Source organism: Pelobates fuscus, chromosome 13 (assembly GCF_036172605.1).
Source record: "Pelobates fuscus isolate aPelFus1 chromosome 13, aPelFus1.pri, whole genome shotgun sequence".
NCBI classification, from domain to species: Eukaryota; Metazoa; Chordata; class Amphibia; order Anura; family Pelobatidae; genus Pelobates; species Pelobates fuscus.
In genome coordinates, this window is record NC_086329.1 from 58,441,022 (window position 1) to 58,468,404 (window position 27,383).

Consider the following 27,383-nt stretch of genomic DNA (forward strand, 5'->3'; position numbering starts at 1 on the left):
TCATAATGCAAAAAAGAAATAAACAAAAGCTTATGTCACCTGAGGTCCCTAGTTGGTCTACCATACAAGTACAAACCAGGCCCGACTCTGGATGGCTTCTGAGATCTGACGAGATCAGGCATTTTCAGACTGGTATGGCCATAAACAAAATTAATTGAATGCAATTTCACTGATGTTGGTAGAATATCAAACACTGGTTGCGACAAAAGACAAGACGCTTCTGGATAGGGAAAAAAGTGATCTGGTTATGACATCATAATGCAAAAAAGAAATAAACAAAAGCTTACGGCACCTGAGGTTCCTAGTTGGTCTCCCATACAAGTACTAACCAGTCCCGAGTCTGCATGGCTTCTGAGATCTGACATTTTCAGACTGGTATGGCCATAGGCAAAATTAATTGAATGCAATTTCACTGATGTTGGTAGAATATCAAACACTGGTTGCAACAAAAGACAAGACGCTTCTGGATAGGGAAAAAAGTGATCTGATTATGACATCATAATGCAAAAAGAAATAAAGAAAAGCTTATGGCACCTGAGGTTCCTAGTTGGTCTCCCATACAAGTACTAACCAGTCCCGAGTCTGCATGGCTTCTGAGTTCTGACGAGATCAGGCATTTTCAGACTGGTATGGCCATAGGAAAAATTAATTGAATGCAATTTCACTGATGTTGGTAGAATATCAAACACTGATATCGACAAAAGACAAGACGCTTCTGGATAGGGAAAAAAGTGATCTGATTATGACATCATAATGCAAAAAAGAAATAAACAAAAGCTTACGGCACCTGAGGTTCCTAGTTGGTCTCCCATACAAGTACTAACCAGGCCCAAGTCTGCATGGCTTCTGAGTTCTGACGAGATCAGGCATTTTCAGACTGGTATGGCCATAGGAAAAATTAATTGAATGCAATTTAACTGATGTTGGTAGAATATCAAACACTGGTTGCGACAAAAGACAAGACGCTTCTGGATAGGGAAAAAAGTGATCTGATTATGACATCATAATGCAAAAAAGAAATAAACAAAACCTTATGGCACCTGAGGTTCATAGTTGGTCTCCCATACAAGTACTAACCAGTCCCAAGTCTGGACGGCTTCTGAGATCTGACGAGATCAGGCATTTTCAGACTGGTATAGACATAGGCAAAATTAATTGAATGCAATTTCACTGATGTTGGTAGAATATCAAACACTGGTTGCGACAAAAGACAAGACGCTTCTGGATAGGGAAAAAGTGATCTGATTATGACATCATAATGCAAAAAAGAAATAAACAAATGCGTATTGCACCTGAGGTTCCTAGTTGGTCTACCATACAAGTACTAACCAGGCACAACTCTGGATGGCTTCTGAGATCTGATGAGATCAGGCATTTTCAGACTGGTATGGCCATAGACAAAATTAATTGAATGCAATTTCACTGATGTTGGTAGAATATCAAACACTGGTTGCGACAAACGACAAGACACTTCTGGATAGGGAAAAAAGTGATCTGATTATGACATCATAATGCAAAAAAGAAATAAACAAAAGCTTATGGCACCTGAGGTTCCTAGTTGGTCTCCCATACAAGTACTAAACAGGCCCGAGTCTGAATGGCTTCTGAGATCTGACGAGATTAAGCATTTTCAGACTGGTATGGCCATAGGCAAAATTAATTGAATGCAATTTCACTGATGTTGGTAGAATATCAAACACTGATATCGACAAAAGACAAGACGCTTCTGGATAGGGAAAAAAGTGATCTGATTATGACATCATAATGCAAAAAAGAAATAAACAAAAAAGTATTGCATCTGAGGTTCCTAGTTGGTCTCCCATACAAGTTCTAACCAGTCCCGAGTCTGGATGGCTTCTGAGATCTGACGAGATCAGGCATTTTCAGACTGGTATGGCCATAGGCAAAATTAGTTGAATGCAATTTCACTGATGTTGGTAGAATATCAAACACTGGTTGCGACAAAAGACAAGACGCTTCTGGATAGGGAAAAAAGTGATCTGATTATGACATCATAATGCAAAAAAGAAATAAACAAAAGCTTACGGCACCTGAGGTTCCTAGTTGGTCTCCCATACAAGTACTAACCAGGCCCAAGTCTGCATGGCTTCTGAGTTCTGACGAGATCAGGCATTTTCAGACTGGTATGGCCATAGACAAAATTAATTGAATGCAATTTCACTGATGTTGGTAGAATATCAAACACTGGTTGCGACAAACGACAAGACGCTTCTGGATAGGGAAAAAAGTGATCTGATTATGACATCATAATGCAAAAAAGAAATAAACAAAAGCTTACGGCACCTGAGGTTCCTAGTTGGTCTCCCATACAAGTACTAACCAGGCCCAAGTCTGCATGGCTTCTGAGATCTGACATTTTCAGACTGGTATGGCCATAGGCAAAATTAATTGAATGCAATTTCACTGATGTTGGTAGAATATCAAACACTGGTTGCGACAAAAGACAAGACGCTTCTGGATAGGGAAAAAAGTGATCTGATTATGACATCATAATGCAAAAAGAAATAAAGAAAAGCTTATGGCACCTGAGGTTCCTAGTTGGTCTCCCATACAAGTACTAACCAGTCCCGAGTCTGCATGGCTTCTGAGTTCTGACGAGATCAGGCATTTTCAGACTGGTATGGCCATAGGAAAAATTAATTGAATGCAATTTCACTGATGTTGGTAGAATATCAAACACTGATATCGACAAAAGACAAGACGCTTCTGGATAGGGAAAAAAGTGATCTGATTATGACATCATAATGCAAAAAAGAAATAAACAAAAGCTTACGGCACCTGAGGCTCCTAGTTGGTCTCCCATACAAGTACTAACCAGGCCCAAGTCTGCATGGCTTCTGAGTTCTGACGAGATCAGGCATTTTCAGACTGGTATGGCCATAGGAAAAATTAATTGAATGCAATTTCACTGATGTTGGTAGAATATCAAACACTGGTTGCGACAAAAGACAAGACGCTTCTGGATAGGGAAAAAAGGGATCTGATTATGACATCATAATGCAAAAAAGAAATAAAGAAAAGCTTATGGCACCTGAGGTTCCCAGTTGGTCTCCCATACAAGTACTAACCAGTCCCCAGTCTGGATGGCTTCTGAGATCTGACGAGATCAGGCATTTTCAGACTGGTATGGCCATAAGCAAAATTAATTGAATGCAATTTCACTGATGTTGGTAGAATATCAAACACTGGTTGCGACAAAAGACAAGACGCTTCTGGATAGGGAAAAAAGTGATCTGATTATGACAACATAATGCAAAAAAGAAATAAACAAAACCTTATGGCACCTGAGGTTCATAGTTGGTCTCCCATACAAGTACTAACCAGTCCCGAGTCTGGACGGCTTCTGAGATCTGACGAGATCAGGCATTTTCAGACTGGTATGGACATAGGCAAAATTAATTGAATGCAATTTCACTGATGTTGGTAGAATATCAAACACTGGTTGCGACAAAAGACAAGACGCTTCTGGATAGGGAAAAAGTGATCTGATTATGACATCATAATGCAAAAAAGAAATAAACAAATGCGTATTGCACCTGAGGTTCCTAGTTGGTCTACCATACAAGTACTAACCAGGCACGACTCTGGATGGCTTCTGAGATCTGACGCGATCAGGCATTTTCAGACCGGTATGGCCATAGACAAAATTAATTGAATGCAATTTCACTGATGTTGGTAGAATATCAAACACTGATATCGACAAAAGACAAGACGCTTCTGGATAGGGAAAAAAGTGATCTGATTATGACATCATAATGCAAAAAAGAAATAAACAAAAGAGTATTGCATCTGAAGTTCCTAGTTGGTCTCCCATTCAAGAACTAACCAGTCCCGAGTCTGGATGGCTTCTGAAATCTGACGAGATCAGGCATTTTCAGACTGGTATGGCCATAGGCAAAATTAAGTGAATGCAATTTCACTGATGTTGGTAGAATATCAAACACTGGTTGCGACAAAAGACAAGACGCTTCTGGATAGGGAAAAAAGTGATCTGATTATGACATCATAATGCAAAAAAGAAATAAACAAAAGCTTATGGCACCTGAGGTTCCTAGTTGGTCTCCCATACAAGTACTAACCAGTCCCGCGTCTGGATGTCTTCTGAGATCTGACGAAACCAGGCATTTTTAGACTGGTATAGCCATAGGCAAAATTAATTGAATGCAATTTCACTGATGTTGGTAGAATATCAAACACTGGTTGCGACAAAAGACAAGACGCTTCTGGATAGGGAAAAAAGGGATCTGATTATGACATCATAATGCAAAAAAGAAATAAAGAAAAGCTTATGGCACCTGAGGTTCCCAGTTGGTCTCCCATACAAGTACTAACCAGTCCCCAGTCTGGATGGCTTCTGAGATCTGACGAGATCAGGCATTTTCAGACTGGTATGGCCATAAGCAAAATTAATTGAATGCAATTTCACTGATGTTGGTAGAATATCAAACACTGGTTGCGACAAAAGACAAGACGCTTGTGGATAGGGAAAAAAGTGATCTGATTATGACATCATAATGCAAAAAAGAAATAAAGAAAAGCTTATGACACCTGAGGTTCCTAGTTGTTCTCCCATACAAGTCCTAACTAGGCCCGAGTTTGGATGGCTTCTGAGAGCTGACGAGATCAGGCATTTTCAGACTGGTATGGCCACAGACAAAATTAATTGAATGCAATTTCACTGATGTTGGTAGAATATCAAACACTGGTTGCGACAAACGAAAAGACGCTTCTGGATAGGGAAAAAAGTGATCTGATTATGACATCATAATGCAAAAAAGAAATAAACAAAAGCTTATGTCACCTGAGGTCCCTAGTTGGTCTACCATACAAGTACAAACCAGGCCCGACTCTGGATGGCTTCTGAGATCTGACGAGATCAGGCATTTTCAGACTGGTATGGCCATAAACAAAATTAATTGAATGCAATTTCACTGATGTTGGTAGAATATCAAACACTGGTTGCGACAAAAGACAAGACGCTTCTGGATAGGGAAAAAAGTGATCTGATTATGACATCATAATGCAAAAAAGAAATAAACAAAAGCTTACGGCACCTGAGGTTCCTAGTTGGTCTCCCATACAAGTACTAACCAGTCCCGAGTCTGCATGGCTTCTGATATCTGACATTTTCAGACTGGTATGGCCATAGGCAAAATTAATTGAATGCAATTTCACTGATGTTGCTAGAATATCAAACACTGGTTGCGACAAAAGACAAGACGCTTCTGGATAGGGAAAAAAGTGATCTGATTATGACATCATAATGCAAAAAGAAATAAAGAAAAGCTTATGGCACCTGAGGTTCCTAGTTGGTCTCCCATACAAGTACTAACCAGTCCCGAGTCTGCATGGCTTCTGAGTTCTGACGAGATCAGGCATTTTCAGACTGGTATGGCCATAGGAAAAATTAATTGAATGCAATTTCACTGATGTTGGTAGAATATCAAACACTGATATCGACAAAAGACAAGACGCTTCTGGATAGGGAAAAAAGTGATCTGATTATGACATCATAATGCAAAAAAGAAATAAACAAAAGCTTACGGCACCTGAGGTTCCTAGTTGGTCTCCCATACAAGTACTAACCAGGCCCAAGTCTGCATGGCTTCTGAGTTCTGACGAGATCAGGCATTTTCAGACTGGTATGGCCATAGGAAAAATTAATTGAATGCAATTTCACTGATGTTGGTAGAATATCAAACACTGGTTGCGACAAAAGACAAGACGCTTCTGGATAGGGAAAAAAGTGATCTGATTATGACATCATAATGCAAAAAAGAAATAAACAAAACCTTATGGCACCTGAGGTTCATAGTTGGTCTCCCATACAAGTACTAACCAGTCCCAAGTCTGGACGGCTTCTGAGATCTGACATTTTCAGACTGGTATGGACATAGGCAAAATTAATTGAATGCAATTTCACTGATGTTGGTAGAATATCAAACACTGGTTGCAACAAAAGACAAGACGCTTCTGGATAGGGAAAAAGTGATCTGATTATGACATCATAATGCAAAAAAGAAATAAACAAATGCGTATTGCACCTGAGGTTCCTAGTTGGTCTACCATACAAGTACTAACCAGGCACGACTCTGGATGGCTTCTGAGATCTGATGAGATCAGGCATTTTCAGACTGGTATGGACATAGGCAAAATTAATTGAATGCAATTTCACTGATGTTGGTAGAATATCAAACACTGGTTGCGACAAACGACAAGACACTTCTGGATAGGGAAAAAAGTGATCTGATTATGACATCATAATGCAAAAAAGAAATAAACAAAAGCTTATGGCACCTGAGGTTCCTAGTTGGTCTCCCATACAAGTACTAAACAGGCCCGAGTCTGAATGGCTTCTGAGATCTGACGAGATTAAGCATTTTCAGACTGGTATGGCCATAGGCAAAATTAATTGAATGCAATTTCACTGATGTTGGTAGAATATCAAACACTGATATCGACAAAAGACAAGACGCTTCTGGATAGGGAAAAAAGTGATCTGATTATGACATCATAATGCAAAAAAGAAATAAACAAAAGAGTATTGCATCTGAGGTTCCTAGTTGGTATCCCATACAAGTTCTAACCAGTCCCGAGTCTGGATGGCTTCTGAGATCTGACGAGATCAGGCATTTTCAGACTGGTATGGCCATAGGCAAAATTAATTGAATGCAATTTCACTGATGTTGGTAGAATATCAAACACTGGTTGCGACAAAAGACAAGACGCTTCTGGATAGGGAAAAAAGTGATCTGATTATGACATCATAATGCAAAAAAGAAATAAACAAAAGCTTACGGCACCTGAGGTTCCTAGTTGGTCTCCCATACAAGTACTAACCAGGCCCAAGTCTGCATGGCTTCTGAGTTCTGACGAGATCAGGCATTTTCAGACTGGTATGGCCATAGACAAAATTAATTGAATGCAATTTCACTGATGTTGGTAGAATATCAAACACTGGTTGCGACAAACGACAAGACGCTTCTGGATAGGGAAAAAAGTGATCTGATTATGACATCATAATGCAAAAAAGAAATAAACAAAAGCTTACGGCACCGGAGGTTCCTAGTTGGTCTCCCATACAAGTACTAACCAGGCCCAAGTCTGCATGGCTTCTGAGATCTGACGAGATCAGGCATTTTCAGACTGGTATGGCCATAGGCAAAATTAATTGAATGCAATTTCACTGATGTTGGTAGAATATCAAACACTGGTTGCGACAAAAGACAAGACGCTTCTGGATAGGGAAAAAGTGATCTGATTATGACATCATAATGCAAAAAAGAAATAAACAAATGCGTATTGCACCTGAGGTTCCTAGTTGGTCTACCATACAAGTACTAACCAGGCACGACTCTGGATGGCTTCTGAGATCTGACGCGATCAGGCATTTTCAGACTGGTATGGCCATAGACAAAATTAATTGAATGCAATTTCACTGATGTTGGTAGAATATCAAACACTGATATCGACAAAAGACAAGACGCTTCTGGATAGGGAAAAAAGTGATCTGATTATGACATCATAATGCAAAAAAGAAATAAACAAAAGAGTATTGCATCTGAAGTTCCTAGTTGGTCTCCCATACAAGAACTAACCAGTCCCGAGTCTGGATGGCTTCTGAGATCTGACGAGATCAGGCATTTTCAGACTGGTATGGCCATAGGCAAAATGAATTGAATGCAATTTCACTGATGTTGGTAGAATATCAAACACTGGTTGCGACAAAAGACAAGACACTTCTGGATAGGGAAAAAAGTGATCTGATTATGATATCATAATGCAAAAAAGAAATAAACAAAAGCTTATGGCAACTGAGGTTCCTAGTTGGTCTCCCATACAAGTACTAACCAGTCCCGAGTCTGGATGACTTCTGAGATCTGACGAGATCAGGCATTTTCAGACTGGTATGGCCATAGGCAAAATTAATTGAATGCAATTTCACTGATGTTGGTAGAATATCAAACACTGGTTGCGACAAAAGACAAGACGCTTCTGGATAGGGAAAAAAGTGATCTGATTATGACATCATAATGCAAAAAAGAAATAAACAAAAGCGTATTGCACCATGTTTCCTAGTTGGTCTCCCATACAAGTACTAACCAGGCCCGAGTCTGGATGGCTTCTGAGATTTGACGAGATCAGGCATTTTCCGACTGGTATGGCCATAGGCAAAATTAATCAAATGCAATTTCACTGATGTTGGTAGAATATCAAACACTGTTTGCGACAAAAGACAAGACACTTCTGGTTAGGGAAAAAAGTGATCTGATTATGACATCATAATGCAAAAAGAAATAAAGAAAAGCTTATGGCACCTGAGGTTCCTAGTTGGTCTCCCATACAAGTACTAACCAGTCCCGAGTCTGCATGGCTTCTGAGTTCTGACGAGATCAGGCATTTTCAGACTGGTTTGGCCATAGGAAAAATTGTTTGAATGCAATTTCACTGATGTTGGTAGAATATCAAACACTGGTTGCGATAAAAGACAAGACGCTTCTGGATAGGGAAAAAAGTGATCTGATTATGACATCATAATGCAAAAAATAAATAAACAAAAGCTTATGTCACCTGAGGTTCCTAGTTGGTCTACCATACCAGTACTAACCAGGCCCGACTCTGGATGGCTTCTGAGATTTGACGAGATCAGGCATTTTCAGACTGGTATGGCCATAGACAAAATTAATTGAATGCAATTTCACTGATGTCGGTAGAATATCAAACACTGGTTGCGACAAACGACAAGACACTTCTGGATAGGGAAAAAAGTGATCTGATTATGACATCATAATGCAAAAAAGAAATAAACAAAAGCGTATTGCACCTTAGGTTCCTAGATGGTCTCCCATACAAGTACTAACCTGGCCCGAGTCTGGATGGCTTCTGAGATTTGACAAGATCAGGCATTTTCAGACTGGTATGGCCATAGGCAAAATTAATCAAATGCAATTTCACTGATGTTGGTAGAATATCAAATACTGGTTGCGACAAAAGTCAAGACACTTCTGGATAGGGAAAAAAACGATCTGATTATGACATCATAATGCAAAAAATAAATAAACAAAAGCTTATGTCACCTGAGGTTCCTAGTTGGTCTACCATACCAGTACTAACCAGGCCCGACTCTGGATGGCTTCTGAGATTTGACGAGATCAGGCATTTTCAGACTGGTATGGCCATAGACAAAATTAATTGAATGCAATTTCACTGATGTCGGTAGAATATCAAACACTGGTTGCGACAAACGACAAGACACTTCTGGATAGGGAAAAAAGTGATCTGATTATGACATCATAATGCAAAAAAGAAATAAACAAATGCGTATTGCACCTGAGGTTCCAAGTTGGTCTACCATACAAGTACTAACCAGGCACAACTCTGGATGGCTTCTGAGATCGGACGAGATCAGGCATTTTCAGACTGGTATGGCCATAAACAAAATTAATTGAATGCAATTTCACTGATGTTGGTAGAATATCAAACACTGGTTGCGAAAAAGACAAGACGCTTGTGGATAGGGAAAAAAGTGATCTGATTATGACATCATAATGCAAAAAAGAAATAAAGAAAAACTTATGGCACCTGAGGTTCCTAGTTGTTCTCCCATACAAGTCCTAATCAGGCCCGAGTTTGGATGGCTTCTGAAAGCTGAAGAGATCAGGCATTTTCAGACTGGTATGGCCATAAACAAAATTAATTGAATGCAATTTCACTGATGTTGGTAGAATATCAAACACTGGTTGCGACAAAAGACAAGACGCTTCTGGATAGGGAAAAAAGTGATCTGATTATGACATCATAATGCAAAAAAGAAATAAACAAAAGCTTACGGCACCTGAGGTTCCTAGTTGGTCTCCCATACAAGTACTAACCAGTCCCGAGTCTGCATGGCTTCTGAGATCTGACATTTTCAGACTGGTATGGCCATAGGCAAAATTAATTGAATGCAATTTCACTGATGTTGGTAGAATATCAAACACTGGTTGCGATTAAAGACAAGACGCTTCTGGATAGGGAAAAAAGTTATCTGATTATGACATTATAATGCAAAAAGAAATAAAGAAAAGCTTATGGCACCTGAGGTTCCTAGTTGGTCTACCATACAAGTACTAACCAGTCCCGAGTCTGCATGGCTTCTGAGTTCTGACGAGATCAGGCATTTTCAGACTGGTATGGCCATAGGAAAAATTAATTGAATGCAATTTCACTGATGTTGGTAGAATATCAAACACTGATATCGACAAAAGACAAGACGCTTCTGGATAGGGAAAAAAGTGATCTGATTATGACATCATAATGCAAAAAAGAAATAAAGAAAAGCTTATGGCACCTGAGGTTCCTAGTTGGTCTCCTATACAAGTACTAACCAGTCCCAAGTCTGGATGGCTTCTGAGATCTGACGAGATCAGGCATTTTCAGACTGGTATGGCCATAAGCAAAATTAATTGAATGCAATTTCACTGATGTTGGTAGAATATCAAACACTGGTTGCGACAAAAGACAAGACGCTTCTGGATAGGGAAAAAAGTGATCTGATTATGACATCATAATGCAAAAAAGAAATAAACAAAACCTTATGGCACCTGAGGTTCATAGTTGGTCTCCCATACAAGTACTAACCAGTCCCGAGTCTGGATGGCTTCTGAGATCTGACGAGACCAGGCATTTTCAGACTGGTATGGACATAGGCAAAATTAATTGAATGCAATTTCACTGATGTTGGTAGAATATCAAACACTGGTTGCGACAAAAGACAAGACGCTTCTGGATAGGGAAAAAGTGAACTGATTATGACATCATAATGCAAAAAAGAAATAAACAAATGCGTATTGCACCTGAGGTTCCTAGTTGGTCTACCAGACAAGTACTAACCAGGCACGACTCTGGATGGCTTCTGAGATCTGACGAGATCAGGCATTTTCAGACTGGTATGGCCATAGACAAAATTAATTGAATGCAATTCACTGATGTTGGTAGAATATCAAACACTGGTTGCGACAAACGACAAGACACTTCTGGATAGGGAAAAAAGTGATCTGATTATGACATCATAATGCAAAAAAGAAATAAACAAAAGCTTATGGCACCTGAGGTTCCTAGTTGGTCTCCCATACAAGTACTAACCAGTGCCGAGTCTGAATGGCTTCTGAGATCTGACGAGATCAAGCATTTTCAGACTGGTATGGCCATAGGCAAAATTAATTGAATGCAATTTCACTGATGTTGGTAGAATATCAAACACTGGTTGCGACAAAAGACAAGACGCTTCTGGATAGGGAAAAAAGTGATCTGATTATGACATCATAATGCAAAAAAGAAATAAACAAAAGAGTATTGCATCTGAAGTTCCTAGTTGGTCTCCCATACAAGTTCTAACCAGTCCCGAGTCTGGATGGCTTCTGAGATCTGACGAGATCAGGCATTTTCAGACTGGTATGGCCATAGGCAAAATTAATTGAATGCAATTTCACTGATGTTGGTAGAATATCAAACACTGGTTGCGATAAAAGACAAGACGCTTCTGGATAGGGAAAAAAGTGATCTGATTATGACATCATAATGCAAAAAAGAAATAAACAAAAGCTTACGGCACCTGAGGTTCCTAGTTGGTCTCCCATACAAGTACTAACCAGGCCCAAGTCTGCATGGCTTCTGAGTTCTAACGAGATCAGGCATTTTCAGACTGGTATGGCCATAGGAAAAATTAATTGAATGCAATTTCACTGATGTTGGTAGAATATCAAACACTGATATCGACAAAAGACAAGACGCTTCTGGATAGGGAAAAACGTGATCTGATTATGACATCATAATGCAAAAAAGAAATAAACAAAAGCTTATGGCACCTGAGGTTCCTAGTTGGTCTCCCATACAAGTACTAACCAGTCCCGAGTCTGGATGGCTTCTGTGATCTGACGAGATCAGGCATTTTTAGACTGGTATGGCCATAGGCAAAATTATTTGAATGCAATTTCACTGATGTTGGTAGAATATCAAACAATGGTTGCGACAAAAGACAAGACGCTTCTGGATAGGGGAAAAAGTGATCTGATTATGACATCATAATGCAAAAAAGAAATAAACAAAAGCTTATGGCACCTGAGGCTCCTAGTTTGTCTCCCATACAAGTACTAACCAGACCCAAGTCTGGATGGCTTCTGAGATCTGACGAGATCAGGCATTTTCAGACTGGTATGGCCATAGGCAAAATTAATTGAATGCAATTTCACTGATGTTGATAGAATATCAAACACTGATATCGACAAAAGACAAGACACTTCTGGATAGGGAAAAAAGTGATCTGATTATGACATCATAATGCAAAAAAGAAATAAACAAAAGAGTATTGCATCTGAAGTTCCTAGTTGGTCTCCCATACAAGTTCTAACCAGTCCCGAGTCTGGATGGCTTCTGAGATCTGACGAGATCAGGCATTTTCAGACTGGTATGGCCATAGGCAAAATTAATTGAATGCAATTTCACTGATGTTGGTAGAATATCAAACACTGGTTGCGATAAAAGACAAGACGCTTCTGGATAGGGAAAAAAGTGATCTGATTATGACATCATAATGCAAAAAAGAAATAAACAAAAGAGTATTGCATCTGAAGTTCCTAGTTGGTCTCCCATACAAGTTCTAACCAGTCCCGAGTCTGGATGGCTTCTGAGATCTGACGAGATCAGGCATTTTCAGACTGGTATGGCCATAGGCAAAATTAATTGAATGCAATTTCACTGATGTTGGTAGAATATCAAACACTGGTTGCGATAAAAGACAAGACGCTTCTGGATAGGGAAAAAAGTGATCTGATTATGACATCATAATGCAAAAAAGAAATAAACAAAAGCTTACGGCACCTGAGGTTCCTAGTTGGTCTCCCATACAAGTACTAACCAGGCCCAAGTCTGCATGGCTTCTGAGTTCTAACGAGATCAGGCATTTTCAGACTGGTATGGCCATAGGAAAAATTAATTGAATGCAATTTCACTGATGTTGGTAGAATATCAAACACTGATATCGACAAAAGACAAGACGCTTCTGGATAGGGAAAAACGTGATCTGATTATGACATCATAATGCAAAAAAGAAATAAACAAAAGCTTATGGCACCTGAGGTTCCTAGTTGGTCTCCCATACAAGTACTAACCAGTCCCGAGTCTGGATGGCTTCTGTGATCTGACGAGATCAGGCATTTTTAGACTGGTATGGCCATAGGCAAAATTATTTGAATGCAATTTCACTGATGTTGGTAGAATATCAAACAATGGTTGCGACAAAAGACAAGACGCTTCTGGATAGGGGAAAAAGTGATCTGATTATGACATCATAATGCAAAAAAGAAATAAACAAAAGCTTATGGCACCTGAGGTTCCTAGTTGGTCTCCCATACAAGTACTAACCAGACCCAAGTCTGGATGGCTTCTGAGATCTGACAAGATCAGGCATTTTCAGACTGGTATGGCCATAGGCAAAATTAATTGAATGCAATTTCACTGATGTTGATAGAATATCAAACACTGATATCGACAAAAGACAAGACACTTCTGGATAGGGAAAAAAGTGATCTGATTATGACATCATAATGCAAAAAAGAAATAAACAAAAGAGTATTGCACCTGAGGTTCCTAGTTGGTCTCCCATACATGTACTAACAAGGCCCAAATCTGCATGGCTTCTGAGATTTGACGAGATCAGGCATTTTCAGACTGGTATGGCCATAGGCAAAATTAATTGAATGCAATTTCACTGATGTTGGTAGAATATCAAACACTGGTTGCGCAACAGACAAGACACTTCTGGATAGGGAAAAAATGATCTGATTATGACATTATAATGCAAAAAAGAAATAAACAAAAGCATATGGCACCTGAGGTTCCTAGTTGGTCTCCCATACAAGTACTAACCAGGCCCGAGTCTGGATGGCTACTGAGATCTGACATTTTCAGACTGGTAAGGCCATACGCAAAATTAATTGAATGCAAATTCACTGATGTTGGTAGAATATCAAACACTGGTTGCGACAAAAGACAAGAAGCTTCTGGATAGGGAAAGAAGCGATCTGATTATGACATCATAATGCAAAAAAGAAATAAACAAAAGCTTATGGCACCTGAGGTTCCTAGTTGTTCTCCCATACAAGTCCTAACCAGGCCTGAGTTTGGATGGCTTCTGAGAGCTGACGAGATCAGGCATTTTCAGACTGGTATGGCCACAGACAAAATTAATTGAATTCAATTTCACTGATGTTGGTAGAATATCAAACACTGGTTGCGACAAACGACAAGACGCTTCTGGATAGGGAAAAAAGTGATCTGATTATGACATCATAATGCAAAAAAGAAATAAACAAAAGAGTATTGCACCTGAGGTTCCTAGTTGGTCTCCCATACAAGTACTAACCATGCCCGAGTCTGGATGGCTTCTGAGATTTGACCAGATCAGGCATTTTCAGACTGGTATGGCCATAGGCAAAATTATTCAAATGCAATTTCACTGATGTTGGTAGAATATCAAACACTGGTTGCGACAAAAGACAAGACACTTCTGGATAGGGAAAAAAGCGATCTGATTATGACATCATAATGCAAAAAAGAAATAAACAAAAGCTTATGTCACCTGAGGTCCCTAGTTGGTCTACCATACAAGTACAAACCAGGCCCGACTCTGGATGGCTTCTGAGATCTGACGAGATCAGGCATTTTCAGACTGGTATGGCCATAGACAAAATTAATTGAATGCAATTTCACTGATGTTGGTAGAATATCAAACACTGGTTGCGACAAAAGACAAGACGCTTCTGGATAGGGAAAAAAGTGATCTGATTATGACATCATAATGCAAAAAGAAATAAAGAAAAGCTTATGGCACCTGAGGTTCCTAGTTGGTCTCCCATACAAGTACTAACCAGTCCCGAGTCTGCATGGCTTCTGAGATCTGACATTTTCAGACTGGTATGGCCATAGGCAAAATTAATTGAATGCAATTTCACTGATGTTGGTAGAATATCAAACACTGGTTGCGACAAAAGACAAGACGCTTCTGGATAGGGAAAAAAGTGATCTGATTATGACATCATAATGCAAAAATAAATAAAGAAAAGCTTATGGCACCTGAGGTTCCTAGTCGGTCTCCCATACAAGTACTAACCAGGCCCGAGTCTGGATGGATTCTGAGATCTGACGAGATCAGGCATTTTCAGACTGGTATGGCCATAGGAAAAATTAATTGAATGCAATTTCATTGATGTTGGTAGAATATCAAACACTGATATCGACAAAAGACAAGACGCTTCTGGATAGGGAAAAAAGTGATCTGATTATGACATCATAATGCAAAAAAGAAATAAACAAAAGCTTACGGCACCTGAGGTTCCTAGTTGGTCTCCCATACAAGTACTAACCAGGCCCAAGTCTGCATGGCTTCTGAGTTCTGACGAGATCAGGCATTTTCAGACTGGTATGGCCAAACGAAAAATTAATTGAATGCAATTTCACTGATGTTGGTAGAATATCAAACACTGGTTGCGACAAAAGACAAGACGCTTCTGGATAGGGAAAAAAGTGATCTGATTATGACATCATAATGCAAAACAGAAATAAACAAACGCTTATGGCACCTGAGGTTCCTAGTTGGTCTCCCATACAAGTACTAACCAATCCCGAGTCTGGATGGCTTCTGAGATCTGACGAGATCAGGCATTTTCAGACTGGTATGGCCATAGGCAAAATTAATTGAATGCAATTTCACTGATGTTGGTAGAATATCAAACACTGGTTGCGACAAAAGACAAGACGCTTCTGGATAGGGAAAAAAGTGATCTGATTATGACATCATAATGCAAAAAAGAAATAAACAAAAGCTTATGGCACCTGAGGTTCCTAGTTGGTCTCCCATACAAGTACTAACCAGGCCCGAGTCTGGATGGCTACTGAGATCTGACATTTTCAGACTGGTAAGGCCATACGCAAAATTAATTGAATGCAAATTCACTGATGTTGGTAGAATATCAAACACTGGTTGCGACAAAAGACAAGAAGTTTCTGGATAGGGAAAGAAGCGATCTGATTATGACATCATAATGCAAAAAAGAAATAAACAAAAGCTTATGGCACCTGAGGTTCCTAGTTGTTCTCCCATACAAGTCCTAACCAGGCCCGAGTTTGGATGGCTTCTGAGAGCTGACGAGATCAGGCATTTTCAGACTGGTATGGCCACAGACAAAATTAATTGAATGCAATTTCACTGATGTTGGTAGAATATCAAACACTGGTTGCGACAAACGACAAGACGCTTCTGGATAGGGAAAAAAGTGATCTGATTATGACATCATAATGCAAAAAAGAAATAAACAAAAGCTTAAGTCACTTGAGGTCCCTAGTTGGTCTACCATACAAGTACAAACCAGTCCCGACTCTGGATGGCTTCTGAGATCTGACGAGATCAGGCATTTTCAGACTGGTATGGCCATAGGCAAACTTAATTGAATGCAATTTCACTGATGTTGGTAGAATATCAAACACTAATATCGACAAAAGACAAGACGCTTCTGGATAGGGAAAAAAGTGATCTGATTATGACATCATAATGCAAAAAAGAAATAAACAAAAGCTTATGGCACCTGAGGTTCCTAGTTGGTCTCCCATACAAGTACTAACCAGGCCCGAGTCTGGATGGCTACTGAGATCTGACATTTTCAGACTGGTAAGGCCATACGCAAAATTAATTGAATGCAAATTCACTGATGTTGGTAGAATATCAAACACTGGTTGCGACAAAAGGCAAGAAGTTTCTGGATAGGGAAAAAAGTGATCTGATTATGACATCATAATGCAAAAAAGAAATAAACAAAAGCTTACGGCACCTGAGGTTCCTTGTTGGTCTCCCATACAAGTACTAACCAGTCCCGAGTCTGCATGGCTTCTGAGTTCTGACGAGATCAGGCATTTTCAGACTGGTATGGCCATAGGAAAAATTAATTGAATGCAATTTCATTGATGTTGGTAGAATATCAAACACTGATATCGACAAAAGACAAGACGCTTCTGGATAGGGAAAAAAGTGATCTGATTATGACATCATAATGCAAAAAAGAAATAAACAAAAGAGTATTGCATCTGAGGTTCCTAGTTGCTCTCCCATACAAGTTCTAACCAGTCCCGAGTCTGGATGGCTTCTGAGATTTGACGAGATCAGGCATTTTCAGACTGGTATGGCCATAGGCAAAATTAATTGAATGCAATTTCACTGATGTTGGTAGAATATCAAACACTGGTTGCGACAAAAGACAAGACGCTTCTGGATAGGGAAAAAAGTGATCTGATTATGACATCATAATGCAAAAAAGAAATAAACAAAAGCTTATGGCACCTGAGGTTCCTAGTTGGTCTCCCATACAAGTACTAACCAGGCCCAAGTCTGCATGGCTTCTGAGTTCAGACGAGATCAAGCATTTTCAGACTGGTATGGCCATAGACAAAATTAAGTGAATGCAATTTCACTGATGTTGGTAGAATATCAAACACTGGTTGCGACAAACGACAAGACGCTTCTGGATAGGGAAAAAAGTGATCTGATTATGACATCATAATGCAAAAAAGAAATAAACAAAAGCTTACGACACCTGAGGTTCCTAGTTGGTCTCCCATACAAGTACTAACCAGGCCCAAGTCTGCATGGCTTCTGAGATCTGACGAGATCAGGCATTTTCAGACTGGTATGGCCATAGGCAAAATTAATTGAATGCAATTTCACTGATGTTGGTAGAATATCAAACACTGGTTGCGACAAAAGACAAGACGCTTCTGGATAGGGAAAAAAGTGATCTGATTATGACATCATAATGCAAAAAGAAATAAAGAAAAGCTTATGGCACCTGAGGTTCCTAGTTGGTCTCCCATACAAGTACTAACCAGGCCCAAGTCTGCATGGCTTCTGAGTTCTGACGAGATCAGGCATTTTCAGACTGGTATGGCCATAGGACAAATTAATGGAATGCAATTTCACTGATGTTGGTAGAATATCAAACACTGGTTGCGACAAAAGACAAGACGCTTCTGGATAGGGAAAAAAGTGATCTGATTATGACATCATAATGCAAAAAAGAAATAAACAAAACCTTATGGCAACTGAGGTTCATAGTTGGTCTCCCATACAAGTACTAACCCGTCCCAAGTCTGGACGGCTTCTGAGATCTGACGAGATCAGGCATTTTCAGACTGGTATGGACATAGGCAAAATTAATTGAATGCAATTTCACTGATGTTGGTAGAATATCAAACACTGGTTGCGACAAAAGACAAGACGCTTCTGGATAGGGAAAAAGTGATCTTATTATGACATCATAATGCAAAAAAGAAATAAACAAATGCGTATTGCACCTGAGGTTCCTAGTTGGTCTACCATACAAGTACTAACCAGGCACGACTCTGGATGGCTTCTGAGATCTGACGAGATCAGGCATTTTCAGACTGGTATGGCCATAGACAAAATTAATTGAATGCAATTTCACTGATGTTGGTAGAATATCAAACACTGGTTGCGACAAACGACAAGACACTTCTGGATAGGGAAAAAAGTGATCTGATTATGACATCATAATGCAAAAAATAAATAAACAAAAGCTTATGGCACCTGAGGTTCCTAGTTGGTCTCCCATACAAGTACTAAACAGGCCCGAGTCTGAATGGCTTCTGAGATCTGACGAGATTAAGCATTTTCAGACTGGTATGGCCATAGGCAAAATTAATTGAATGCAATTTCACTGATGTTGGTAGAATATCAAACACTGATATCGACAAAAGACAAGACGCTTCTGGATAGGGAAAAAAGTGATCTGATTATGACATCATAATGCAAAAAAGAAATAAACAAAAGAGTATTGCATCTGAGGTTCCTAGTTGGTCTCCCATACAAGTTCTAACCAGTCCCGAGTCTGGATGGCTTCTGAGATTTGACGAGATCAGGCATTTTCAGACTGGTATGGCCATAGGCAAAATTAATTGAATGCAATTTCACTGATGTTGGTAGAATATCAAACACTGGTTGCGACAAAAGACAAGACGCTTCTGGATAGGGAAAAAAGTGATCTGATTATGACATCATAATGCAAAAAAGAAATAAACAAAAGCTTATGGCACCTGAGGTTCCTAGTTGGTCTCCCATACAAGTACTAACCAGGCCCAAGTCTGCATGGCTTCTGAGTTCTGATGAGATCAGGCATTTTCAGACTGGTATGGCCATAGACAAAATTAATTGAATGCAATTTCACTGATGTTGGTAGAATATCAAACACTGGTTGCGACAAACGACAAGACGCTTCTGGATAGGGAAAAAAGTGATCTGATTATGACATCATAATGCAAAAAAGAAATAAACAAAAGCTTACGGCACCTGAGGTTCCTAGTTGGTCTCCCATACAAGTACTAACCAGGCCCAAGTCTGCATGGCTTCTGAGATCTGACGAGATCAGGCATTTTCAGACTGGTATGGCCATAGGCAAAATTAATTGAATGCAATTTCACTGATGTTGGTAGAATATCAAACACTGATATCGACAAAAGACAAGACGCTTCTGGATAGGGAAAAAAGTGATCTGATTATGACATCATAATGCAAAAAAGAAATAAACAAAAGCTTACGGCACCTGAGGTTCCTAGTTGGTCTCCCATACAAGTACTAACCAGGCCCAAGTCTGCATGGCTTCTGAGTTCTGACGAGATCAGGCATTTTCAGACTGGTATGGCCATAGGAAAAATTAATGGAATGCAATTTCACTGATGTTGGTAGAATATCAAACACTGGTTGCGACAAAAGACAAGACGCTTCTGGATAGGGAAAAAAGTGATCTGATTATGACATCATAATGCAAAAAAGAAATAAAGAAAAGCTTATGGCACCTGAGGTTCCCAGTTGGTCTCCCATACAAGTACTAACCAGTCCCGAGTCTGGATGGCTTCTGAGATCTGACGAGATCAGGCATTTTCAGACTGGTATGGCCATAAGCAAAATTAATTGAATGCAATTTCACTGATGTTGGTAGAATATCAAACACTGGTTGCGACAAAAGACAAGACGCTTCTGGATAGGGAAAAAAGTGATCTGATTATGACAACATAATGCAAAAAAGAAATAAACAAAACCTTATGGCACCTGAGGTTCATAGTTGGTCTCCCATACAAGTACTAACCAGTCCCGAGTCTGGACGGCTTCTGAGATCTGACGAGATCAGGCATTTTCAGACTGGTATGGACATAGGCAAAATTAATTGAATGCAATTTCACTGATGTTGGTAGAATATCAAACACTGGTTGCGACAAAAGACAAGACGCTTCTGGATAGGGAAAAAGTGATCTGATTATGACATCATAATGCAAAAAAGAAATAAACAAATGCGTATTGCACCTGAGGTTCCTAGTTGGTCTACCATACAAGTACTAACCAGGCACGACTCTGGATGGCTTCTGAGATCTGACGCGATCAGGCATTTTCAGACTGGTATGGCCATAGACAAAATTAATTGAATGCAATTTCACTGATGTTGGTAGAATATCAAACACTGGTTGCGACAAACGACAAGACACTTCTGGATAGGGAAAAAAGTGATCTGATTATGACATCATAATGCAAAAAAGAAATAAACAAAAGAGTATTGCATCTGAAGTTCCTAGTTGGTCTCCCATACAAGAACTAACCAGTCCCGAGTCTGGATGGCTTCTGAGATCTGACGAGATCAGGCATTTTCAGACTGGTATGGCCATAGGCAAAATTAATTGAATGCAATTTCACTGAAGTTGGTAGAATATCAAACACTGGTTGCGACAAAAGACAAGACGCTTCTGGATAGGGAAAAAAGTGATCTGATTATGACATCATAATGCAAAAAAGAAATAAACAAAAGCTTACGGCACCTGAGGTTCCTAGTTGGTCTCCCATACAAGTACTAACCAGGCCCAAGTCTGCATGGCTTCTGAGTTCTGACGAGATCAGGCATTTTCAGACTGGTATGGCCACAGGAAAAAATCGTTGAATGCAATTTCACTGATGTTGGTAGAATATCAAACACTGATATCGACAAAAGACAAGACGCTTCTGGATAGGGAAAAAAGTGATCTGATTATGACATCATAATGCAAAAAAGAAATAAACAAAAGCTTATGGCACCTGAGGTTCCTAGTTGGTCTCCCATACAAGTACTAACCAGTCCCGAGTCTGGATGGCTTCTGAGATCTGACGAGATCAGGCATTTTCAGACTGGTATGGCCATAGGCAAAATTAATTGAATGCAATTTCACTGATGTTGGTAGAATATCAAACACTGGTTGCGACAAAAGACAAGACACTTCTGGATAGGGAAAAAAGTGATCTGATTATGACATCATAATGCAAAAAAGAAATAAACAAAAGAGTATTGCATTTGAGGTTCCTAGTTGGTCTCCGATACAAGTTCTAACCAGTCGCGAGTCTGGATGGCTTCTGAGATCTGACGAGATCAGGCATTTTCAGACTGGTATGGCCATAGGCAAAATTAATTGAATGCAATCTCACTGATGTTGGTAGAATATCAAACACTGGTTGCGACAAAAGACAAGACGCTTCTGGATAGGGAAAAAAGTGATCTGATTATGACATCATAATGCAAAAAAGAAATAAACAAAAGCTTACGGCACCTGAGGTTCCTAGTTGGTCTCCCATACAAGTACTAACCAGTCCCGAGTCTGGATGGCTTCTGAGATCTGACGAGATCAGGCATTTTCAGACTGGTATGGCCATAAGCAAAATTAATTGAATGCAATTTCACTGATGTTGGTAGAATATCAAACACTGGTTGCGACAAAAGACAAGACGCTTCTGGATAGGGAAAAAAGTGATCTGATTATGACAACATAATGCAAAAAAGAAATAAACAAAACCTTATTGCACCTGAGGTTCATAGTTGGTCTCCCATACAAGTACTAACCAGGCCCAAGTCTGCATGGCTTCTGAGTTCTGACGAGATCAGGCATTTTCAGACTGATATGGCCATAGGAAAAATTAATTGAATGCAATTTCACTGATGTTGGTAGAATATCAAACACTGATATCGACAAAAGACAAGACGCTTCTGGATAGGGAAAAAAGTGATCTGATTATGACAACATAATGCAAAAAAGAAATAAACAAATGCGTATTGCACCTGAGGTTCCTAGTTGGTCTACCATACAAGTACTAACCAGGCACGACTCTGGATGGCTTCTGAGATCTGACGCGATCAGGCATTTTCAGACTGGTATGGCCATAGACAAAATTAATTGAATGCAATTTCACTGAAGTTGGTAGAATATCAAACACTGATATCGACAAAAGACAAGACGCTTCTGGATAGGGAAAAAAGTGATCTGATTATGACATCATAATGCAAAAAAGAAATAAAAAAAAGCTTACGGCACCTGAGGTTCCTAGTTGGTCTCCCATACAAGTACTAACCAGGCCCAAGTCTGCATGGCTTCTGAGTTCTGACGAGATCAGGCATTTTCAGACTGATATGGCCATAGGAAAAATTAATTGAATGCAATTTCACTGATGTTGGTAGAATATCAAACACTGATATCGACAAAAGACAAGACGCTTCTGGATAGGGAAAAAAGTGATCTGATTATGACATCATAATGCAAAAAAGAAATAAACAAAAGCTTATGGCACCTGAGGTTCCTAGTTGGTCTCCCATACAAGTACTAACCAGTCCCGAGTCTGGATGGCTTCTGAGATCTGACATTTTCAGACTGGTATGCCATAGGCAAAATTAATTGAATGCATTTTCACTGATGTTGGTAGAATATCAAACACTGGTTGCGACAAACGACAAGACACTTCTGGATAGGGAAAAAAGTGATCTGATTATGACATCATAATGCAAAAAAGAAATAAACAAAAGCTTATGGCAACTGAGGTTCCTAGTTGGTCTCCCATACAAGTACTAAACAGGCCCGAGTCTGAATTGCTTCTGAGATCTGACGAGATCAAGCATTTTCAGACTGGTATGGCCATAGGCAAAATTAATTGAATGCAATTTCACTGATGTTGGTAGAATATCAAACACTGATATCGACAAAAGACAAGACGCTTCTGGATAGGGAAAAAAGTGATCTGATTATGACATCATAATGCAAAAAAGAAATAAACAAAAGAGTATTGCATCTGAGGTTCCTAGTTGGTCTCTCATACAAGTTCTAACCAGTCCCGAGTCTGGATGGCTTCTGAGATCTGACGAGATCAGGCATTTTCAGACTGGTATGGCCATAGGCAAAATTAATTGAATGCAATTTCACTGATGTTGGTAGAATATCAAACACTGGTTGCGACAAAAGACAAGACGCTTCTGGATAGGGAAAAAAGTGATCTGATTATGACATCATAATGCAAAAAAGAAATAAACAAAAGCTTATGGCACCTGAGGTTCCTAGTTGGTCTCCCATACAAGAACTAACCAGTCCCGAGTCTGGATGGCTTCTGAGATCTGATGAGATCAGGCATTTTCAGACTGGTATGGCCATAGGCAAAATTAATTGAATGCAATTTCACTGATGTTGGAAGAATATCAAACACTGGTTGCGACAAAAGACAAGACGCTTCTGGATAGGGAAAAAAGTGATCTGATTATGACATCATAATGCAAAAAAGAAATAAACAAAAGCGTATTGCACCTGAGGTTCCTAGTTGGTCTCCCATACAAGTACTAACCAGGCCCGAGTCTGGATGGCTTCTGAGATTTGACAAGATCAGGCATTTTCAGACTAGTATGGCCATAGGCAAAATTAATCAAATGCAATTTCACTGATGTTGGTAGAATATCAAACACTGGTTGCGACAAAAGACAAGACACTTCTGGATAGGGAAAAAAGCAATCTGATTATGACATCATAATGCAAAAAAGAAATAAACAAAAGCTTATGGCACCTGAGGTTCCTAGTTGGTCTACCATACAAGTACTAACCAGGCACGACTCTGGATGGCTTCTGAGATCTGACGAGATCAGGCATTTTCAGACTGGTATGGCCATAGACAAAATTAATTGAATGCAATTTCACTGATGTTTGTACAATATCAAACACTGGTTGCGACAAAAGACAAGACGCTTCTGGATAGGGAAAAAAGTGATCTGATTATGACATCATAATGCAAAAAAGAAATAAACAAAAGCTTACGGCACCTGAGGTTCCTAGTTGGTCTACCATACAAGTACTAACCAGGCCCAAGTCTGCATGGCTTCTGAGATTTGACGAGATCAGGCATTTTCAGACTGGTATGGCCATAGACAAAATTAATTGAATGCAATTTCACTGATGTTGGTAGAATATCAAACACTGGTTGCGACAAACGACAAGACGCTTCTGGATAGGGAAAAAAGTGATCTGATTATGACATCTGCATGGCTTCTGAGATCTGACGAGATCAGGCATTTTCAGACTGGTATGGCCATAGGCAAAATTAATTGAATGCAATTTCACTGATGTTGGTAGAATATCAAACACTGGTTGCGACAAAAGACAAGAAGCTTCTGGATAGGGAAAAAAGTGATCTGATTATGACATCATAATGCAAAAAATAAATAAACAAAAGCTTACGGCACCTGAGGTTCCTAGTTGGTCACCCATACAAGTACTAACCAGCAGGGCCGGATTAAGAGCCCAGTGGGCCTGGTGCTGATAATTATGATGGGCCTAATTACAAAATCTTATTGACCAAAAACACTAAAACAGTCCTACCTCCTAAGCGTCATGTATCTGATGGAGATGATGCTGTAGGGAAACTCATAGGATGCAACTATGAGAAAACACATACCCTTTGCTAATCTCATGGCGCTGTGAATGGAGAAAGGCAGGAAGCTACAGCTTATCCCTGCCTCTCTCTCATGACTGAAACCGCAGGGGAGCAGCACAGAGGCAGCCTACAGAGCAGGTAAGTGAGGGATGGGGGGTGGGGGAGACCGCATAGAGGAAGGTAAAGTAGAAGGAGCAGAAAAGTTCTGCAAGGGGCAGGAGGGGCCAGCAAGGAATAGAAAGGGGCAGCAAGAAGCAGGAAGGGGTTGAAAGGTTTTCAAGGAACAGGAGGGTAAAGTAGAAGGAGCAGCAAGGAGCAGGAGGGGTCAGCAAGGAGCAGAAAGGGTCTGCAAGAGGCAGGAGGGGTCAGCAAGGAATAGGAAGGGGCAGCAGGAAGGGGTAGGGACGGTCTGCAAGGAGTAGGAAGGGTCTGCAAGGAGCAAGAGGGGTCAGCAAGGAGTAGGAAGAGGCAGCAAGGAGCAGGAAGGGGCAGCAAGGAGCAGGAAGGGGCAGCAAGGAGCAGGAAGGGGCAGCAAGGAGCAGGAAGGGGCAGCAAGGAGGGGCAGCAAGGAGCAGGAAGGGGCAGCAAGGAGTAGGAAGAGGCAGCAAGGAGTAGGAAGAGGGAGCAGGGAGGGTCTGCAAGGAGCAGGAAGGGGCAGCAAGGAGCAGGAAGGGGCAGGAAGAATCAGAAGGAACAGAAAGGATCAGCAAGGGGCTGCAAGAAGCTGGAAGGGGCAGAAAGAAGCAGGAAGGGTATGCAAGAAGCAGGAAGGGCCATCAAGAAGCAGGAAGGGCCATCAAGGAGCAGAAAGGGATCAGAAAGAGAGCAGAAGGGCGCAAAATAAGCAGAAAGTAGCAGAAAGGTAAAGGAGCAGAAGGAGCCTCAGAAGGCAAAGAAGACTGTGTCAAATGAAGGAGAAGAAAATGAGATTGGAGCACTTCATTCTGGACACCACATCATTAGGCGTTGGTACCTGGGCCTGGCAGGGAAACTTTGGACCTTCTCATCTCCCCAGGTAAAAACAAACAATATCAGTGTTAATGTGTTCACTTTTATTTACTGAGTGTCAGGAAACACAGAGGGCCGCTGGGTAGGGGTGCCGCTGATTGGCTAGATGGGTCAGCTAGCACTCTAAGCCAATCAGTAGCTCCCCATTCATAAAAACTTAAAACATTTTTATGAATCGGGAACTAGCGATTGGCTTAGAGGGTCAGCTGACCACTCTAGCCAATCTGCAGCACCCATGCCTGACGTCAATCTGCACTTCCTGACACTCTGTTTCAGAAGTTGAATACCACTGAGCGACCTGGAGATCTGGAGCTGAAGGAAGCCTTTGGGGGTAAACCATTTGAGAGCGGTTTAACCCCTTCAAAGAAAGAGCACCCAGGGGCCTCCTTGCATCACATCATTTTCATTTAGATAAAGTTGTTATGGTGACCAGAATGTTCCTGTAATTTGATGAAAGGAACACTATAGTGTAAGGAATACAAACATATATTCCTGACACCATAGTTGTGAAAACGCTATTCACCCTGGCTTTATGTGAAAATGACTATGCTCCTTCCCTTTCATGACACTGTCAAAAAGGGGCCAAGCATGGATGTCATTACAATTATGTCCCGTCCCCCCCCCCGTAAAAATTCCTGCGGACGTCCATGCTCAGGGTCCCCATGTTACCCAGTGTCCCAATGTCTCAGCGTCCCCATGTCTCGGAGCTGCTGTCTGGACTCTCTGTGCAGAACTGGTCCCCGCGGATCAGTGAGTAGAGAGATGTAGTGAGGGAGATGCCGTAACTTCTTATCACTGCCTCTCTCCACACAAACAGCGACCCCTACTGGCCGGCGCTGGTATTGCAGAATAAACTATGTTTATACTGAGACAGACATTTGTATTGCCGGTATTACTGCAATACCGGCACCGGCTAGGCAGCCTCAAATACCTGAGAAATACTTCTGAGAAATACCTGGCAACCCTAAGAAATACATGAGAAATACCTGGCAACCCTAAGAGTAGTGTGTAAAAAAAAAAAAAATGTAAAAAAAAAAAATTTTTTTTTTTTTTTTTTTAAAACCAATGGGCCTATTCCATGGGCCTGGGCCTGGAGCTGCAGCTCCATCAGCCCCTATGTTAATCCGGCCCTGCTAACCAGGCCCAAGTCTGCATGGCTTCTGAGATTTGACGAGATCAGGCATTTTCAGACTGGTATGGCCATAGACAAAATTAATTGAATGCAATTTCACTGATGTTGGTAGAATATCAAACACTGGTTGCGACAAACGACAAGACACTTCTGGATAGGGAAAAAAGTGATCTGATTATGACATCATAATGCAAAAAAGAAATAAACAAAAGCTTACGGCACCTGAGTTTCCTAGTTGGTCTCCCATACAAGTACTAACCAGGCCCAAGTCTGCATGGCTTCTGAGTTCTGACGAGATCAGGCATTTTCAGACTGGTATGGCCATAGGAAAAATTAATTGAATGCAATTTCACTGATGTTGGTAGAATATCAAACACTGGTTGCGACAAAAGACAAGACGCTTCTGGATAGGGAAAAAGTGATCTG

General features: G+C 40.4%; 46 pseudogenes; all 46 read right to left on the reverse strand.

Annotated features, from left to right (window-relative positions):
* Positions 1-522: 522 nt before the first annotated feature.
* LOC134584249 (5S ribosomal RNA) lies at positions 523-641 on the reverse strand (annotated as a pseudogene).
* A 134-nt stretch (positions 642-775) lies between these two features.
* LOC134584233 (5S ribosomal RNA) lies at positions 776-894 on the reverse strand (annotated as a pseudogene).
* A 639-nt stretch (positions 895-1,533) lies between these two features.
* Positions 1,534-1,652, reverse strand: LOC134584433 (5S ribosomal RNA; annotated as a pseudogene).
* A 387-nt stretch (positions 1,653-2,039) lies between these two features.
* Positions 2,040-2,158, reverse strand: LOC134583915 (5S ribosomal RNA; annotated as a pseudogene).
* A 376-nt stretch (positions 2,159-2,534) lies between these two features.
* On the reverse strand, positions 2,535-2,653 carry LOC134584250 (5S ribosomal RNA; annotated as a pseudogene).
* A 134-nt stretch (positions 2,654-2,787) lies between these two features.
* On the reverse strand, positions 2,788-2,906 carry LOC134584392 (5S ribosomal RNA; annotated as a pseudogene).
* Positions 2,907-3,040: 134 nt separating this feature from the next.
* On the reverse strand, positions 3,041-3,159 carry LOC134583791 (5S ribosomal RNA; annotated as a pseudogene).
* Positions 3,160-4,304: 1,145 nt separating this feature from the next.
* On the reverse strand, positions 4,305-4,423 carry LOC134583803 (5S ribosomal RNA; annotated as a pseudogene).
* An 882-nt stretch (positions 4,424-5,305) lies between these two features.
* Positions 5,306-5,424, reverse strand: LOC134584252 (5S ribosomal RNA; annotated as a pseudogene).
* Positions 5,425-5,558: 134 nt separating this feature from the next.
* LOC134584246 (5S ribosomal RNA) lies at positions 5,559-5,677 on the reverse strand (annotated as a pseudogene).
* A 629-nt stretch (positions 5,678-6,306) lies between these two features.
* LOC134584434 (5S ribosomal RNA) lies at positions 6,307-6,425 on the reverse strand (annotated as a pseudogene).
* A 387-nt stretch (positions 6,426-6,812) lies between these two features.
* Positions 6,813-6,931, reverse strand: LOC134583927 (5S ribosomal RNA; annotated as a pseudogene).
* A 134-nt stretch (positions 6,932-7,065) lies between these two features.
* Positions 7,066-7,184, reverse strand: LOC134583951 (5S ribosomal RNA; annotated as a pseudogene).
* Positions 7,185-7,823: 639 nt separating this feature from the next.
* On the reverse strand, positions 7,824-7,942 carry LOC134583863 (5S ribosomal RNA; annotated as a pseudogene).
* Positions 7,943-8,327: 385 nt separating this feature from the next.
* Positions 8,328-8,446, reverse strand: LOC134584376 (5S ribosomal RNA; annotated as a pseudogene).
* A 1,640-nt stretch (positions 8,447-10,086) lies between these two features.
* On the reverse strand, positions 10,087-10,205 carry LOC134584385 (5S ribosomal RNA; annotated as a pseudogene).
* A 134-nt stretch (positions 10,206-10,339) lies between these two features.
* Positions 10,340-10,458, reverse strand: LOC134584325 (5S ribosomal RNA; annotated as a pseudogene).
* Positions 10,459-11,096: 638 nt separating this feature from the next.
* Positions 11,097-11,215, reverse strand: LOC134583664 (5S ribosomal RNA; annotated as a pseudogene).
* A 387-nt stretch (positions 11,216-11,602) lies between these two features.
* Positions 11,603-11,721, reverse strand: LOC134584355 (5S ribosomal RNA; annotated as a pseudogene).
* A 134-nt stretch (positions 11,722-11,855) lies between these two features.
* Positions 11,856-11,974, reverse strand: LOC134583844 (5S ribosomal RNA; annotated as a pseudogene).
* Positions 11,975-12,108: 134 nt separating this feature from the next.
* LOC134584609 (5S ribosomal RNA) lies at positions 12,109-12,227 on the reverse strand (annotated as a pseudogene).
* A 640-nt stretch (positions 12,228-12,867) lies between these two features.
* On the reverse strand, positions 12,868-12,986 carry LOC134584368 (5S ribosomal RNA; annotated as a pseudogene).
* A 134-nt stretch (positions 12,987-13,120) lies between these two features.
* Positions 13,121-13,239, reverse strand: LOC134583845 (5S ribosomal RNA; annotated as a pseudogene).
* Positions 13,240-13,373: 134 nt separating this feature from the next.
* Positions 13,374-13,492, reverse strand: LOC134584357 (5S ribosomal RNA; annotated as a pseudogene).
* Positions 13,493-15,120: 1,628 nt separating this feature from the next.
* On the reverse strand, positions 15,121-15,239 carry LOC134584297 (5S ribosomal RNA; annotated as a pseudogene).
* A 134-nt stretch (positions 15,240-15,373) lies between these two features.
* LOC134584625 (5S ribosomal RNA) lies at positions 15,374-15,492 on the reverse strand (annotated as a pseudogene).
* Positions 15,493-15,626: 134 nt separating this feature from the next.
* Positions 15,627-15,745, reverse strand: LOC134584578 (5S ribosomal RNA; annotated as a pseudogene).
* A 1,126-nt stretch (positions 15,746-16,871) lies between these two features.
* LOC134584353 (5S ribosomal RNA) lies at positions 16,872-16,990 on the reverse strand (annotated as a pseudogene).
* A 387-nt stretch (positions 16,991-17,377) lies between these two features.
* Positions 17,378-17,496, reverse strand: LOC134584404 (5S ribosomal RNA; annotated as a pseudogene).
* A 134-nt stretch (positions 17,497-17,630) lies between these two features.
* LOC134584343 (5S ribosomal RNA) lies at positions 17,631-17,749 on the reverse strand (annotated as a pseudogene).
* Positions 17,750-17,882: 133 nt separating this feature from the next.
* Positions 17,883-18,001, reverse strand: LOC134584307 (5S ribosomal RNA; annotated as a pseudogene).
* A 639-nt stretch (positions 18,002-18,640) lies between these two features.
* On the reverse strand, positions 18,641-18,759 carry LOC134584435 (5S ribosomal RNA; annotated as a pseudogene).
* A 387-nt stretch (positions 18,760-19,146) lies between these two features.
* On the reverse strand, positions 19,147-19,265 carry LOC134584362 (5S ribosomal RNA; annotated as a pseudogene).
* A 134-nt stretch (positions 19,266-19,399) lies between these two features.
* Positions 19,400-19,518, reverse strand: LOC134584485 (5S ribosomal RNA; annotated as a pseudogene).
* A 134-nt stretch (positions 19,519-19,652) lies between these two features.
* On the reverse strand, positions 19,653-19,771 carry LOC134584258 (5S ribosomal RNA; annotated as a pseudogene).
* A 134-nt stretch (positions 19,772-19,905) lies between these two features.
* On the reverse strand, positions 19,906-20,024 carry LOC134584638 (5S ribosomal RNA; annotated as a pseudogene).
* Positions 20,025-20,916: 892 nt separating this feature from the next.
* On the reverse strand, positions 20,917-21,035 carry LOC134584417 (5S ribosomal RNA; annotated as a pseudogene).
* A 134-nt stretch (positions 21,036-21,169) lies between these two features.
* On the reverse strand, positions 21,170-21,288 carry LOC134584346 (5S ribosomal RNA; annotated as a pseudogene).
* Positions 21,289-21,675: 387 nt separating this feature from the next.
* LOC134583948 (5S ribosomal RNA) lies at positions 21,676-21,794 on the reverse strand (annotated as a pseudogene).
* A 134-nt stretch (positions 21,795-21,928) lies between these two features.
* Positions 21,929-22,047, reverse strand: LOC134584340 (5S ribosomal RNA; annotated as a pseudogene).
* A 387-nt stretch (positions 22,048-22,434) lies between these two features.
* Positions 22,435-22,553, reverse strand: LOC134584478 (5S ribosomal RNA; annotated as a pseudogene).
* Positions 22,554-22,929: 376 nt separating this feature from the next.
* On the reverse strand, positions 22,930-23,048 carry LOC134584489 (5S ribosomal RNA; annotated as a pseudogene).
* A 387-nt stretch (positions 23,049-23,435) lies between these two features.
* On the reverse strand, positions 23,436-23,554 carry LOC134584550 (5S ribosomal RNA; annotated as a pseudogene).
* Positions 23,555-23,941: 387 nt separating this feature from the next.
* LOC134583891 (5S ribosomal RNA) lies at positions 23,942-24,060 on the reverse strand (annotated as a pseudogene).
* A 134-nt stretch (positions 24,061-24,194) lies between these two features.
* Positions 24,195-24,313, reverse strand: LOC134584296 (5S ribosomal RNA; annotated as a pseudogene).
* A 2,854-nt stretch (positions 24,314-27,167) lies between these two features.
* LOC134584033 (5S ribosomal RNA) lies at positions 27,168-27,286 on the reverse strand (annotated as a pseudogene).
* Positions 27,287-27,383: the final 97 nt, after the last annotated feature.